The 17,293-nt window shown below is 38.7% G+C and overlaps 2 pseudogenes; one reads left to right on the top strand and one right to left on the bottom strand.

Moving 5' to 3' along the window:
• Positions 1–8,976: 8,976 nt before the first annotated feature.
• Positions 8,977–14,716, bottom strand: LOC149238877 (uncharacterized; annotated as a pseudogene).
• A 599-nt stretch (positions 14,717–15,315) lies between these two features.
• LOC149238878 (tropinone reductase-like 3 pseudogene) lies at positions 15,316–16,971 on the top strand (annotated as a pseudogene).
• The last annotated feature ends 322 nt before the right edge of the window (positions 16,972–17,293 follow it).

A 17,293-nucleotide genomic window follows, 5' to 3' on the forward strand; every position in this document is an offset into this window, starting at 1 on the left:
GGGCAGCTACTCTAGCTCAGTTTCTGGGCATGTTTATGAAATGAAGAGCTGATCCACAAGGACTCTGAACAGCTCTTAGTGATAGCTTTTCATCCTCCTTTTCATCCTTTAGTGTGTACTTGATTGATAACTTTTGATTTGGCCAAAAACTGTGGATTTTTGAGCAATCTGTAACCCGGAAACCAAGAGAAACGAGAGTTTCTCTCTTCATTGCAGGCACTGTGAAGGCAGTCTGCATTTCATCGCAGGTCCCGAAGGGGCTACCTGCGCTGAATGTAAAACTGACAGTGTACTACCTGCGCTGAACCAGTTTTGCCTTGTGCAACTGGGGTTCCCTGCTGTTTGTTGCCCTGTTTTCATCCTTGTTTTTGCAGCCTGTTATCAGTCAATGTACCTATCTGAAACCACCTTTCTTTGCCACTATTCCGCCTCGGTTGTATAAAGAAACTGTATTTGTTCTTTGTGTATTTCTTATATCATTTGCAGTTTCCCATAACGAAAGTGAACTAGTCTTGCTGTGGCCTCTTAGATCTAGACCTGTGATAAGTGTCGTTTTGATCTTAAGAGTTAGTTTGTTTGCTGTTCATAGCTGATTGAGCTTTTGCTTTCGTCATATGGTTTGAATTTATGTATTTCTAGTGTTGAAACAAGTAAATCTTAAGGTGTCTTTTGATTTTGGACTAAAGCTTGTTTGCTTTCACTTGAAATTGAATTCAAAGTTATACAACAACTTTCTTTTTGTAGTACATCAACATTAAGAAAGAGAAAAGAAATACCTGCATTGTGCATGTGCATTTTGACAGCTTGTATGTTGATTTAGGGAAAAGTGCATTAGTGTGTGCTCTATGATCTGTGTGAAAAGATGATGTCTTTCTTTTCCCTCAGTAGTTAAGATTTTCAAAGTTGAAAGATTGAAAAGCTTGCTTATCATCTTAGACTGCATTTAGGAGTTGTACCATACATCTCGTGGTGATCCATAAAGGCAAACTGCTAAACAAGATCAACTTAAAATAAATTGAATTTACATAACAACGCTTTGAAACATAACGCAAACACATAGAGGTCTAGGTAGAGACGTGTTCCGACGTCGTTAAACATAGTGACTGTCGATCTCGAAGAAGGTGGGTGATTCCTCCTGAGAGTCGGTGGCACTAATACGGACTTGTGCTCCCACGTACCGTCGCGCATATATTGGGAGACCCCTATAGGAACAAAGCCTTTATCCATAGGAAGCCGTGTCGGACGCCCTACTAATCGCAATGCAGTGAACACAACATTCACGAAGATCGACCACTCGTACCGTAAAACGTATTCTGTGGTTTTGCGAAAAGTTTGGCACACCCTCTGCCTAGAACTCCAGAGCAGTTTCTTTTGGCCTTTTTCAAACTCTATAATTGAAAAATTCCATCCGAGCATTTGTCACTTCGGGCTCGTTAAAACATCGAAGGAGACTAGAGTCATCTTTAGCTTTTTCTCGACTCTTAAAAAGTGAAAAAGCAAGTTGTGTCTAAAGCGTCGTTATAATATTTATTTTAGACGGAACATAATCACCTCCTATTCCTGCGTTGATCTGTAGGTTGAGAACATGGAACGCCCCAACCAAGGAATTCCCCATGATGGAAATCCTAGTCCTTTCTCCTCTTGGGGAGAGTTTGGTGCGCCCCACATGGCCACATTGTCGCTTCCAGGACTGACAATTGGCCTGCCAATTTGGCTATTCTCAACCAATGTAGTTCAGAACACCATGGTTCCTGAACAGTCGAGTCAACAGTTAGATCAGTCTAGAGCTACCCACCAGCCTTCTACTTCCTATAACTCTTCCTCCAATCCTTCATCTTCACAAGGTAGAGCCGGCAAAAGCAAAAGCCAAGCTCCCATGGAGAAGAAGGAGAAGAAGAAGAGAGAGAAGAAGAAGAAGGAGCCTAAGGCGACTGGGGGCAAGCAAAAGACATCTGACAAAAATCCACACACAGCACAGACCGGGCCTAAATCGCCATGTGTCATATGTAGAGGAGACCACTTCCATAGAGATTGTCCCTGTATTCCCCGGATACTAAGGGACTGGTCCCCTCGTTTGCACAATTCGGGAGCATCAACCTCTGATAGCCATGTTGAATGCTTACCGTCAACCAGCGAAAGTGAAGGTTCAAGACAAAGAGGGGGAGCAAAATCCCCCTGCAGACTGTGTGAAGGCGATCATGCCATCCACCGTTGTCCCTTCTTAGACGAAGCAAAGAGAGTTTTGGAAGATCGTCCGATTTCACCGTTGAGACTTCCTCCTGGATACAAAAAACTCGTGCCAAGTCCTTCGTTGGTTGAGAATACAGCTGGCCCGCTCAAGTGGTCAGCTGAAGCGTTAGTCATTGAAAATGAACCTACTGAATCCAGACCGGACGAAAGTCCAAAGGTCGAAACGGCAGTTGACCCGGTTCTTCCTTCAGAAGTTTCATCGTCAAATGACACCGTCACTGAAGATTCATCTTCGAATGACACCCTCACTGAAGAGAATAAGGATGACACCATCCAGATTCTTTTCATCAACACAGACTCTGATGAGAATCAGGGCAATGCGCCCATTCCTTTATCGCAGGAAGGAACATCGTCAGGGTCATATCCGGCCGTATATTCGGTCCCACCACCAAGCAACCTGGTTGTATCCTTTGATTGGAATCAACTAGGCAGACCCCGGTTGCCAGCCAGTATACCATTCAGAATCATAGTCCAAATATACAGAATGGTAATGGCCGGAACTATCATTGATGAAGGGGCATCTGTGAGTATCCTTTCCTCTGTTGCTTGGAAAGCACTGGGTTCCCCGGCGCTTTTGCCTGAGATAAGAAATCTCTCGGGTTTTGATAAAGGAACCAGTCGACCATTAGGGATCCTCCCCAATGTGCCTGTTACATTGAAAGGGAAGACCGTTCAAATGAACGTGATGGTCGTTCAAGGACCCTTGGATTATAACCTACTCCTTGGACGAGACTATATATATTGCAATAGTCTCCTCACTCTTTAGAGTAATGTGTTTTCCACACGAAGGAAGGATGGTCAAGCTCGTAGACCAACTTTCATTTCCGGGATCACGCATCGCAAATAGTCACATACCAACCCTGAATGGTCTATTCAATCAAGAAATGTCTCCACCCCCAGTCCTCCTTCCCGATGAGTGCGAGTGATTCGGAAAGATGGGACTGGAACCCAGGGGGCATGCATCCTGGTCTGCTTCGGGCAGAGAAAACCTTGGGTGTAAGGTAGAATTTCCGCGGGAGAATATGACTAGTCCGTACCCCATCCGTGGATGGAAGAGGGGTTGTTCTGGAATAGGATTCTTTTGTCAAAGTTACGTGTTTGACAAAGGTCATTCACCCTTGTCTATTTCGGTAGACATTGCCGAGGAAGTGTTCAGTTTGAAAGATTAACAGAACAATCTTTGGGTAACCTGAAAGAGGTAAGCCTCACCCTTTAAAACAAATGTTTTGATGGATAAGTAGGGGCAGCCTTGAAATTGTACTTTATACCTGGGGGCATGCAAACCTTTTGGAGTGCAAGCAAAGAGCGGTTATTTATCTGTTTTTTGGATTAGTCGTTTCCGAACTTGCATAAAGAAAGGATATGGAGTAAAGCTTAGTGAGATGAAACTCCTTAAAAAATAGAGATCTCACAGGGGACATTTCTTATCTTATGACTGGTAATCGAGCAGTTTTAGCATAAATTTCATGCTCGTTAAAAAATAAACGCAAGATCCGAGCAGTTTTAACGGGGTCTTCATGCTCGTTAAAAAATAAATAAAAGCAGTGAGCAATGTTTCCCCCAGAGTTTAAGCTCATTTTTAAATAAAAAATGAACCTATTCCGGTAAATAACCTCTGTGATCGTAAATTTATCAGCCATAAAAAGCCTTGGTCGTGTTTGCACCTGCCACCTCCACCGTCATTTGGCCGATCGTTCACCTCCATATGATTGTTTACCTATTTTGAGGAACAACTGCGAAGAGTGATTTCACCTAGCCATCCTTGTGACACTGCCGTGATTGGAAAATTCCAACCTGTACCTGGAATCAGTTGCTATCCCTGTTTATCACTCGTTCCTCAAAAGACGAGTCTTCTTTAAGCTCTTTTCATCTGACTCGTAAAATATGAAAAGTTTGCCGAGTTTTGGCCTTCCAGCTCGTTAAAGTGACCAGAAGAGCTATCCCTCCTCTAGATTTTAATCTTTTTGGACCTGAGGGATTATTGCACAAAAAGGTCGAGCTCTTGTTTTATTCGGCTCGTTAAAGTTATCGAAAACTCATCCCTTCTGTATTGTTTTATACTTCTTCGGACTTAAGGGATTAGATGACGAAAAAGGAATTTTGGAGTTAACTTTTTTACCTTTTCAGACTCTCTAAAAATGAAAAGGACCGAGTTTTCCTTGTCGTTAGACTCGTTAAAATGATTAAATAGTGACAAACTTGTCTTTAGACGAGAACGAGTTTCCCTATCGCTAGGCTTGTTAAAACATAGCGATGGGCTTGCCCGAAGGGCAGGTTATAGAACAAGCATATGTTATCCTCCTCAAGCTTGACAAAAATAAAGAGGTACTGGTCAGAAATGACTGGGGAAAAATTGGGAGAACCTCAAAGCTTTAATGGTAGCAAGTCGCTCTTGAACATGACACTTTTCCTCTGTACCACATCGGGTTGGGTTGTTTCATTCACCGGTCTCATCACCATGGTCTCCCCAAACCATCCACATTTGGGGTAATGCTACCGATCCATCGCATCAGTGTCGTTATATGTTCAAGAGATGTTGTTCAGAAAGAGTCAACCATGTCCCATCCACTGCCATACATTATCCTTCATCCATTCATGACCGCCACCCTGAATCATATGTCACAGATTGTTTTCACCTCCATTAAAATCATTAGCTCCGTTCTGTGTCACTGATGTGGGATTCATTAAGGCCCTCCTTTGATGGATCGCTCCTTGTCGACATCAGCTCATTATCCAAGGAGTTGATCTAGGAACTATTAGCGCTTGGAATTCACCTAGGCTGAAATAGACAAACTCTCAATATACAAAGCATTCCAATCTTTATGAATAACTCTGTGTGCCATTCTTCGAAGAATTATTGTTTGCAGTCTTAATGCAGCAGTGGGCACAAGTTCTGCCATTTGTTGTATTGCCAAATGCACACGATCTAGAATTTTATTTTTCCTTGCTAGGTGCTCTGACTTTTTCTGGAAGAGTTGATCTGCAGTTAGCCCACCTAAAATCAACCGTCTAGTTAGGGAATCCATAAATAGTGGCAATCCACATGAAGGCGGCAGGAAATTCCTGACAAGCATGTCTAAGCACCTATCTACAAACCCTCCATTTGATGTCGCCAATTTGATAATAAATTCTGTCAAACCATCTGCTACATCCAAACTATAATTCCAAAAGCTCATACCAAGAACACATCTTAGAAGAGAACTATGGTGATACTCATTAATAGAGGAAACTGCCTGAGAAAGTGCCCAATGTCACTCCATGACATCATCCTGATGTCCTGAGCATAATATCCAGCTTCGATATCATTAAGGTCTTGAAGGAGTTGGTTATAAACATGTTGCATCCCCTTTTCCAATGTACAAATTTCATCTCAAATCGTCATCTGTTACTCTTGAAGTTCTCCTTGAACTCCATCTTGACTCTGAATTCCATCTTGCCTCTGACTGAGGTTTAGAATACCTATCATTTGAGGGAACCCGTCCTCTTATATCAGCACTATCACTCCCAACATCTGAACTGGCATATCCAGGTTGTGTAATCGGAGAATGAGGATGTACCATTGGAAACGGCTTACTTGAATGGGGATCTGAGTCAGACAAGCTAGATCCTGATAACCTACGTCTATGTACCTTTCATATGTGTGCTAGCTGGAGCTGCCATAGTATGGGAGGTTTGTAAGACATACCGCCCTGTCTCTGACATTGGTTCTCTGAAACAAACAGTATTGATTTGAGTTCTCCTCAGTTCCAACTGGAGGAAATCGGCACTAACTTGATGTGCCAGTGCAATTAGATCATCTGGTGATACTGCAGTTCCTTGCAGTCTTTCATCTGCTATAAGCCCATCCTCACTTCCACGTGTTTGTCGCCGATAATGCCCAACACTTTCTGAAGAATCTTTTACAGTATCTGTAGCCTTTTCCAATAATAGCTCACGCAGAGATTTGAGAGCTTCATGGGCTACTGGTGTCAAATAAATGTGCAGTATGGTTTCAAAGTAGTCAAACACATGAATCTCTTCACTGTCATCCAACTGCAATGGAGCTGTAACACCATAAAGACAACCAAAATATATACCTGCATTTTGCAATACCTGCTCTCCACAAAATATATATAAATGATGCTTTGAAATTGTGTTTGTGCAGGTAGAAGTTTTGAAGTTTGCTGCTGTCTTAGGAAGAGCTGAAGATAAATTACACAAATTTAAACAACACATAAATGATTTCTTCTTCAAAACACTGTTTTGAAGAAGAATCAATCTCTGATATGAGACAGAGTCTAACATCGGCTCCATTTGGGATGGCAGCTGCAGCTTCCTGGAGGTGCCAAGAACCGCAGAACTTTGGGAGAGCAGACCGTGCCTCCACCATTGGGCAATGGAGTCATCATTCCAACAAATCAACACAGCTGAAGACTTATTTTCACACTGAAACTTAACTCAATCAAACTAAAAGCCAACTGAAACAAGATGCTGCCCTTGTGGCTGCTTATTTATTTACAAAACCTACTCTAATCTGCTGTACAAAGAATAGATCAAGTAATGCTAAAATGCCAAATTAACCACTCGAGTAAACCTGGAAATGAAGCCGCTTGAGAATGCTGCCATGAAGTCACAGATGCAGTTGCTGGCAGCCCTTCATGCTCATAATGATCCTGGTCACCGAGAAGACAGCCTGATCGGTCAATCAAGCTGAAAAATGTGTCCATGTAGGCCGCAATAGGATCACGGACACCGGCCTCTGTTGGCTGCCCCAACTCTACAATGCATATTTCCAGCTGCACATTGTCGATGTGTACTTCTATAGGCAAATCTGTTATTGCTTGTTTCGATGGAGGAAGGATTTCCAAAAACTTTTTAGGGTCTTGGAAATCATAAGAGTGGATCTGCTCATCGAGATACTGAATCTCATTTTCAACTCTTTCAACAACTAACTCATAAAATCTAGTTTTGCCTTCAAGATGAAGCTTCGGAGATTTCACACATTGAAAGAAAATACTGAAAAATTCTTCATTAATTTCAATATCCGCTAACATCTCTCTAACTCCATCTAGAACTTCACAAAGTGCAGGGTCTGCCACATACCCTACCATTGCATGAACATATCAACAGGCACTGGAATGTCTGGATCAAGTTGGAGTCGCCAGGTGAATGATTCAGCCTTTCAAGTGTCTGATCGTTGTCCACTATCAACAATCAGATCTGAACTTGATATATGTACTGGGGTAAAGTGTCAATGAAGCGCTATGTTCACAAATCCCACGGAGATAGACTGAAGCAGCGTTTATCTACTTGCGCTGATGTAAAACAAGAGCGTTTTCGAAGGCTTCTGGCGTAACTTCAGGCTCCGTCTAAGACTTATGAAATAACACGACAATGAGCAAACGATTAATATGTTCTTCCCCAGTATGGTCGCCAATATGTTAGCGCTTGGAATTCACCTAGGCTGAAATAGACAAACTCTCAAGGCTACATCAAACCATTTCACCTCGTAGCTAGCCCTACGAGGTATGAGAAGGCTCTCTCGGGTCAGATTTGATAGATCTTATAATATAATTAGGCTGACCAATTAAGAATAAGGATTTTAGGCTAGTAAATTGATAGGGGGTTTGATTTGATGATTTTTGGGGTTTTTTAATGGAATGACGGGGCTTTTCTGGGCTACATGGGCAAAATCACAGCTTCAAACAGAAAAATATAATGACTACACAGGTTGTCAACTGAGGCAAGGTAGGCATGCAATTTAACACCAAATCTGGTTTCAAACGGGATGGCAAGACTGGTGAGGAGTTAAGGAGGGCAGACAATAACTCTGAATCCTCCTTAAACAGTAGAAAACATCGAATGCGAACAAACTTATAGGAGGAGCATATAATACTATGAATTCCTACCTAATCACTTCATTTGTTCAGCTTGAAAGGGTCATGAAATGAAATGGAATATAACTGATTATATATGAGACAAAGGGAAAAACTTATGCTAAATCAACATACCACATGAATCTCGGCAAACAGAGCTGTGAAATTCCATTAAATTCTCTGTTATAAAACTGTACAATAAAAAGCTCTCTGCTTCTCCAGCAGCTCCCAACGCTCAGAAAAAACTCTCCTCTCTCCCTCTCTACTTACAAATGAATTTTTTAATACAATAAGTCAAACTACTGCCCAAAAAAAGGGCGCTGTTTTAACGAACCTCACAAAAATATCAAACAAACTACAGCTGGGAAAAACAAGTCGACCCCAAGATGAGGGATTTGTTTTACTATCCTTATTAACAAAATAAACTAAAAAAAAATAATCAGCGCTTTCGTGAGGGGGCTCCACTGAATTCTGTTGATGGTTTGGCTAAAACTGGAGCGCATATCTAGTTTGCAATATTAATTAAAATCTGGGAAATAGGAACCGAATCCTCTTTGTTGTTCTGGCACTGTTTGAATAGCGGTGACATTACACGTTTACCCTTGGCACTCTTTTGTAGGATGTTGGCAGGCGGCATCCCTGCAACAAGATTTGTATCGAACTGTGGGCACCTTTTCTTCACTGGTGTAGTTTCAATTTTATTTGTGGATCTTCCCTGTATAGAGTCATTCTTATCAAACATTTTATCTGGTAGGAACAATGGGGAAGCCCCAGGAAAGACATCTTGCTCAAAGGGTGTAGCCCTTACAGGTTGCAAGCAGAAATCGAACCACTGATAGATGAGTGGAGATGGATCCCGCACACGACCTCCAACTTTATCACTTGGAATACTGGAAATAGCTGGAATTGACCAAAGATCTGCCCATAAGCTGGTACCAGACTTTGGGACAGCTACGGCAACATTAGACATGCGTTTAGCTGCTGGAATCACATCATTTGTCCATCCTACTGCAACCCAAACATCTCCAGATCCAAAAGCCTTTAGATAGTGTACACTATCAAACAATCGGACCTGCCTCTGTAGTATAAGAAAATGTTCCCTTATTGTCAGCCATAAAATCTTCAGAATAAGTATTCCTCTCTGCATCATCATCCCAAGTCTCGGAATCTCTTTCATCCATCATGGTGTCCTCAAATTCATCCTCCTCGGCTGGAGTCTGACCCACTGACCAGAAAGTAAAAGCTGGTCTGACAAATCTGTCTGATCGTTTTAGCAAGTATGGGTCAAATGGAAAGAACATATCAAGCCTCTCACACCCCCAAAGGCCTTGGATTCCTCCATCTCCAATGCGTTCTTTGAACTCGTAAATTCTAAAACATCAAATAGATAAAATGCTTTAACCTGCCTTAGAAATTCTTCTACCACTGACGGCAAACATATCTTTAATGGATTCAGTGTGTGCTCAATTATATTTTTCAGTGACAACTGTTCTAATAGTAATCTCTGTTGAGGATCATCCATGAGCAACTTCATTCGGAAACAAAGAATATACATAACAGCTTGAAATGCTGAATAGAAGACCCCATGCACTCCTGGATTCATAGCCTTCCAATCCTCATTATGATGAGGCAAGTATTGCAAGCACCAGTCTACCAACCTTTTTAATGACGCAGAAACTATAGATAAAGGCAGGTATTTAGCACGAGATAAATAACTAGCTAGATAAGCAGCTGCAGTCATCCTTGTATTTGGTGGGCGAGATTTGTTGACAAAAATGTCACAAAGAATAGATGCAAAGGCTGCACCACATGTTGTTGGAGCCAACGAGCAAAGATAGAAGACAAGGAACTGGGTAAACTTGGACTTGTGAGTATTCAAAATAGTTGATTGAAATGAATGCATGAGAGTATCATAGACCTGTGGCAAGCGTCCCTCATCAACACAAGCTTTCAGATGCTCTAAAGTCAATTCCATTAACACATCCATTTTATCTGCAACCTCACCTAGACTCTGCATAGCAGTAGATTTTGGCAATTGAACCTTTGCCTCACTACCAGGTTTCCCAGGTTATTCATTTTCTTCATCATCTTCCATTTCCATGTCAAATGTGTAGACCTTGCTTGAGTCTTCATGAAAAATATATTCCCACCTTATTTCAACATCAATCTCAATAAGCCTGTCCACCACTGCCATAAGTATTCTCCTACCAATTATCTCTCCAACAGCACTACTCTCCACCCTGAGCATGTTCTCAATATACAACCCCCTCAGTACTTTGAAGCTTGCATGCCTCAATGGCAAGTTTCTCACTTCCGGCGACAGGTATACATCAATGACCTTCGACCGAAAGATTTTGCGTGGTGTTCGACGCCAAGTCCTTTATTCACACCACGTGAATTGTACTGCAGTACCTTGAGGGTCATTATCATTATCGGTGATTCCTCTCGCGCTTGTTAACGATTTACATCATTGACCGGTAATCAAGCGATGTCTCTCCATGTTCGACTTCAGCGCAATTCTCACATGGATCGACTTGTACTTAGAGTGAAGATCGAACGAGTTTGAAGACCCCGGAGCTAGTTTCATCCATCCGGGCTGCGATATATATTCAGGAAATATAAAGACATTTGACATGTACATCATTGTAGCAGATGATCATCCTACTCAAAGGATGATAATTTCAGCAGAGAATTATCAGTCTACCATCAGACGATCGTCTGTTCTATGTACCAAAATGAATTTATAAAGTTGAGCATGGGAATGCCCACCTCAGCTAGATCATGAAAGCAGAATGAAAAATAATGTATTGTATTGTATTTTATTACAGGTCACCTCTCAGTGATTGAATGAACTTCGGATCCTCCTGATAAAGCATTTCACCCGATAAACGACCTCATACTTTAGGGGGCAACTGTTATAGACATTTTTGTGCCTTACAGCATGAAGCATGAAATGTCCATAATCTAAGGGATCCAAAGTCCCTAAACATGTTGTTCCTACCCCTAGAGGAACAAGGTCAGCAAACCACAGCACTGAATAACAGTTCTCCACCTGAAAACACTCAAAACAAGGCAATTCTGGATCATGTCAACTGCTCCACTGAGCATCTGCGCTGAATGTCAAGTGCTCCACTGTCTACCTGCGTTGAATGTCAACTGCAAAGAAGGCTACCTGCGCTGGGCGAGTTTGGACATGTGGCACAGTCATTCCTCAAGGTGTCAATGCCCAAGAAGCTTCCAAAATGACACTTGGATCAAGGAATTCGACTAGTGATGAGTAAGAGGGTCTAGATCTCCAAGTGGAAGCAAGAACCTCCAAGTGGACTCAAGAACTGAAGAATAACTGAAGTGAGAGAGGACACTAGTCAGCTTCATGCCAAGCTCAAGCTGACTCATCCTTTCTCCAAAACTCCTATATATAGATCTCTCTCATAAGGTCTAAGGAGGCTGGAATCTTGTGAATGTAAGGAAGTGCTGTTGGTTTGAGTTTAGAACTATTGGGTGATTTGCTTTGAAGGAGGTGAAGAGGAGATTTCTTTCTGCTGGGAAGGTGATGCTGGATTGGGCCTTTTATGGTTGTATCACTTCCTGAACTTTACTTCTTCCATTAATAAAGCATTTCAGGTTCTTCTATATGCATGTGTTTCAATGATGTATTGTTATGCTTGTGTATTTGATTTATTCTAATCCTTGAATCAGTTATGAATGTATGCTTCTTGTAGTTTCCCTCTCTTGCCTTTTTGTAGGATCTTGGTGTAGCTGGGCCAGTGAAAGAGCAAGGAGCTGGGAGCAAGCAGCAAGGAGAGAAGATTGGATCAACCATTAGCGAAAGACATCAGTTAGTGGATTTCTTTCTCTCCTATTTTACTTTCATAAAGAAGAAATCTTAGATAGCTTTGCTTCGATTGTTGCTGAGGTACTATCACCCTTAGAGTGGGATAGGGTCATTCCGTATTGGATACTTTTCCCAACAACAATAATCCCCATTCTTCAAGGATCCATCATCCCTCTTTTAGTGGATCTCATCCTTGGACTAAGGATCTCAAACTATTTCCTTTTGGCCTATTAATCAAGCCATACGTGGGGGGTATTGAGCGAGGTTTTCTTAGAATAATTTTATGATGGATAAATTAGGTTGGAGATCTTATCATTCTTAGAGAGGATTGAGATCAATGGGAGGAGCTTCACAACATCAAGGCACATGTTTTGCAGCTATTTTATGTTTATGAAATTAATACAACCAAGCGTTTCTTCTCACTACATTGTTTAATGGATTAATTGATGAATTTCATGGATGGTTTATGTTATTTCTATTTGTCCATTGGAATGATGTTTTTTACTAGTCTCCTTGATCACTAGTTTGAATTATTGAATCATTTATGCTGCATATGCCTTTGATCCTTTGTTGTTTCCATGTGTACAGGTCTGGATTCAAGCATGGAGGAGATGCACTGAAGCAAAAAGGGGAATCTTCATCAAGAATGTCGTAATAAGGTATGAATTTTATTTTCTCACATTGTTAGCTTATGATTCAAGAAAAGATAGATTTAGAGAAGGAATTAGGTTGATTGTTTACTTGTAACTAGGTTTTGTTGGAAACCTAGAGATATTGCTTGTGTCCGCATTTGCGATTAGTCCTCATAACACAATAGATTAGTTATAACATCATAGTACCATAGAAAATAATCCACACACCAACTCTTGCATGTCATAATGAGAACATAACATCATTGTTAATCACAACAATTTGAATAATAAATAACTACTTCATGCATGTCATAAAATATGCACGCAATTACCACATGTTTCACATCATGAAATACCATCATAAGTTATAACATCAACATATATGTATCAAAGATATATCATGACAAAACATAATAAATTGAACCACATGTCAACATAAACTCATACCATATCATTATAAATATTAGAATCATTTAATACATATCAAATATAGAACAATAATACACTATAAGCATTCTTATTATGAGTCAATTTCATTTTCTTATATAAACAATGAACACCAACTATGAAATAAGATTATTCAACATCCCTCTAGGATTTAGGCTGTCTCAGGAATATTATTAGTGTCATATTTTCATTAAGATACCAATTAATTTTCAATAATCATTTCCACTTCTTTCAACTAGCAATTCAACCATTTACACCGTAGCTCTACTGATTGAAGTACATCGCTAAATTTCAAATGAGCCTCATCATCTTGAGCCTTAAAATATTGTCATGTATTCTTCCTTCCCCCAAGGAAACTTTAGAGAAATTCATGGTTAAGATATTACCGGTTGTACAATCATTCTTTAAATCATCAATATCAAATTAAAATTCCATGATCACTATACATATTTTGCTTACCCAAATGGAACACATACACTAGGTTATCCTTATTTAATTCTTATGCCATGATTAATTCACATGCATGCAGGCTTGTTGACCCCTAGTGATTTATCCATCACCCATGTAATTCTCATTGTTCATCCTAAAAAATATTTTCTTATATCATCAAGTTCCTATATCAACACCACTTGGTCTTTTTTATCGTAGATTCACCCTTCTTCAAGTTGGACAAGAGATTCTTCCACCTTAATTTTCACTCATTAAATACTATCTTTAGTTTATAATTTGAAACAATTGGAAACACTACTACCATAATTGTCCGTGAGAATTTTTCATGTACGGTGTTCTATGGAAACAACTTCTTTTAACACTATCGAAACAAAGATTGATAAGTTTCTCTATGTGAAGTCTTACTCATGAAATAATGAGTGCATATCAGTCATGTACAATCTATATTATTTGGCTATCAATTCTTTTATCGATATGTACAAATCCTTCTCAAGGTCTCCTTATAAAATTTCTAGCGACATTTCTTATTTTACTTCAACTGTTATTTTTGACTATTTAAACCATTAAACATTTTCCTAGTTTATCACTAGTCATTCCTCAAATATGAGAATTCTCAACTTCTTATCTTGAAAATTTTAAACTATGACTCTTATTAATCATGTTGCTCGGTCCACTCACCAATATCCTTAAGAGAACTTTCTTCTTGATAGAAACATCCCTTCACTTCCTCCTACCAGATATTCATAGATATAATTTATTCCCCCCCAGTCTCAATTTCCTACTATTGCATGTATACTAGCTTCAACAATGGAAACTTCTTAGCTTCATTCAATTTCAAAAACATATTATCAAATTGGCTTTAATTTCTCACCTCTAGTCATTGTGGTTTCTTTTCGTCCTCTCTTAAATGCATAAAATTGAGACTCTTTGGAAATGTTGTTACTATTCCCCAACTTGGGTAATACCCTATAAATAAATTCATTAAGGTGGCTATCAAATGTAATCCGCTTATCATTTCCTGTTTTAAGGGATCAAAAGAATAGAATCTTCTAATCATACATCTTGATATCCATAATTCATGCATATAGTTAGTCACCTATGGAAAACTTTATAATGTGGCTCTCCCATTAGATGGAAAAACTATTATAGATGTTGTCATTCTCACAACGTATCTTCTTTCAATTGATAAATTTTACTATAGATTTACTTCTTTAATCTATGTTATCATACCTTCCATGTTCCTGCATTATTACCATAATTATTCAACTTCATTAGTTGAGCCAATATTTTCTTCCTTATATGCATCATCCTTAAATACACCATGTAGTGATTCTCATCACATTATTGTATGGAGATAATTCTATGACTTCACAACCATTTGCCACCGAGTTGTTCACTCAAGGGATACATTTAGAGTATCAAGTTATGATTATTCCAAAACCTTCCATGATGTTCTAATATAGGATGCCCCTTCTTATTGGTTTCTTACCCTTGTTGTGACATTGCCACTCAACCACCTTAAGTATTTATCTAACACTTGTTTTTGTTCATATAATCATTCCAAGTTGGCCATAATCACATGAGATACCATTAGTTATCATCATTAGAAATTTTGCAAGTTTCTCCTTTATATTTCTCCTTAGACACCTTTATCTAATATACATTGCTAACATTGGGGACTAGGCCTAGAAGCTTCCCTTCCTTTCTTAGGATCTATGCCTCTTTATACCTCTCCTATTTTTCTTCCTCATTTTTTTTTCATTCGATGGCTTATTAATTTTGTAGGGATAATTGAATAGTATTTTAAGGTATATACTTATTTCTTCCAATTTGGAAATAATTTGAAATGTACTTTTTGGGGAAGGTACATCTATTCTTTCAATTTGATCATTATAGTTTCTCCACATATTTCCTAAGTAGTTAATATCTATTTGCCATATTAACATCGTATGTGATTGTATATTACTTCATATCTAATGGAATTCTTATAACCTCCATAGTAACATGTTTATTACCTTTTCAAGTTAACAAATATTTAATTATACATAAATAATCATCCTGAATCCATCTTATATAATTTCAAGTATTCATATCAATAATAATTTATCATTTTCTAAATAACATCATTACCCCTATATATCATTTTCAAATCTCATCTAATATATATATTATATAACACATGATGTTTTAATATATCAAAAAACAAATTATTAATTCATTAAAAATTTTATAAAGCCAAAATATAATAAATAAAACAATTACAACATGATTAAATTATCATTACATTTCATGATTACTATATATATAAAATGAGTGATAAAGTTATTATCATTATAAAAATATATTTCACAAAAAATAAAAATAAAAATAAAAATAAATAAATATATATATATACTTATCCTTTTAATGGAGTTCTAATGAATACTCAACCGAGGGACGAAAGCTTACATTTCGAACTTAGCCCATTCATCAATAGGGTCTAGCCACATGTAAGTGATGTGGAGAAAATTCTCCATAGGTCAAGGCCGAATTTATATATATAAAAAATCCATTATTTATCATTGTATTGAAAAAATAAATACAATTTGTTCAATTCCCACTTTGATAGTACAAAAATGATCACAAAAAAGTGATTTTGTGATAATGATGTTTGAGCATTAAGAAAATGGAGAAATTTTGATCTATAGTTACAAAGTAGGGGCTTAATGAAATATTGATTCCTCTGGTGATGCATAAAAAACTCAAATTTATGACAACATCACAAATTGAAGTTAGATAAACAATGAAGTTGAAACCGAATAAATCCAAAAATTTGATGCCAATGGAGGAGTGTGAGAGTTGTTAAATTGTAGTAGGTGGTATTTATTATTACGAGGAGTTTTGCATAGCAACGTCACTGAGAGGGAGGGTAAGGTGTGATGGAAGGCAAGGGGTAAGATATTCAAAGGGAAGGTAATAGTGGTGACCGATTTAATACAGGGAATAGGGTTCACCATTGTAGAGTGCCTTGGCGTGGAAGGTGCTTCCATTGTCGTCTCATCATGAAAACAAACAAATGTAGAGGAAGTCGTAGAAAAGATGAGAGCCAAAGGGATTGATGTGTTGGGAGTGGATTTCCATGTTTCTAGTTGGGAATAGAGGGACGGATCTCATCTAAAAGACTGTAGATATATATGGTCACATAGACATTGTGGTCTCAAAAGTAGTTGCTTTTCCAACTTTGAAATCCATTGTTTTGGTTCCAGAGCTTGTACCTGATAAACTTTGGGAGATTAATGTCAAGGACACTATACTTCTTGTCCAGGATGTTGTTGTTCACTTGTCACAAGAGTCATCAATTATCATAATTTCATCAATTATTGCTTATATTCCAAAGATAATGATGGCCATCTATGGGGTTACCAAGACTAGTCTTTTAGGGCTCACAAAGATATTGCTCTTTTGTATAAGAAAACACAAAATATATTTTGGTTCCTTTTTTAGTATATTTTTGAATCCATAGTAATATTTTGTAAGAGGTGAGGTATTTATGCTTTCATGGTGTAAAATATTTTATATTATGAACAACTCATGGATGCTAATCTTTTCATGGGTAGTGGAGGGTTGCGACTTATGGCCATAAGAGGAACTGTTACATAGTATTTTGTGACACCTCCTGCACTTCCCTGTGACATACCTCGAAGTGCCTGAAACATGACCATCATGGAGTGTACTCATCTAGATATGCAGCTTAGATCCTCCCTAAAACACTGATGGAAAAATGCCTTGAGCTTCCCCTGAAGAAAATATATCTAAAAACCTAATTTTAGTATCATCACTCCCCT

The sequence above is a fragment of the Pinus tabuliformis genome, chromosome 8 (assembly GCF_031772625.1).
Source record: "Pinus tabuliformis cultivar Carrire ecotype Pingquan chromosome 8, CPIR1, whole genome shotgun sequence".
NCBI lineage: Eukaryota > Viridiplantae > Streptophyta > Pinopsida > Pinales > Pinaceae > Pinus > Pinus tabuliformis.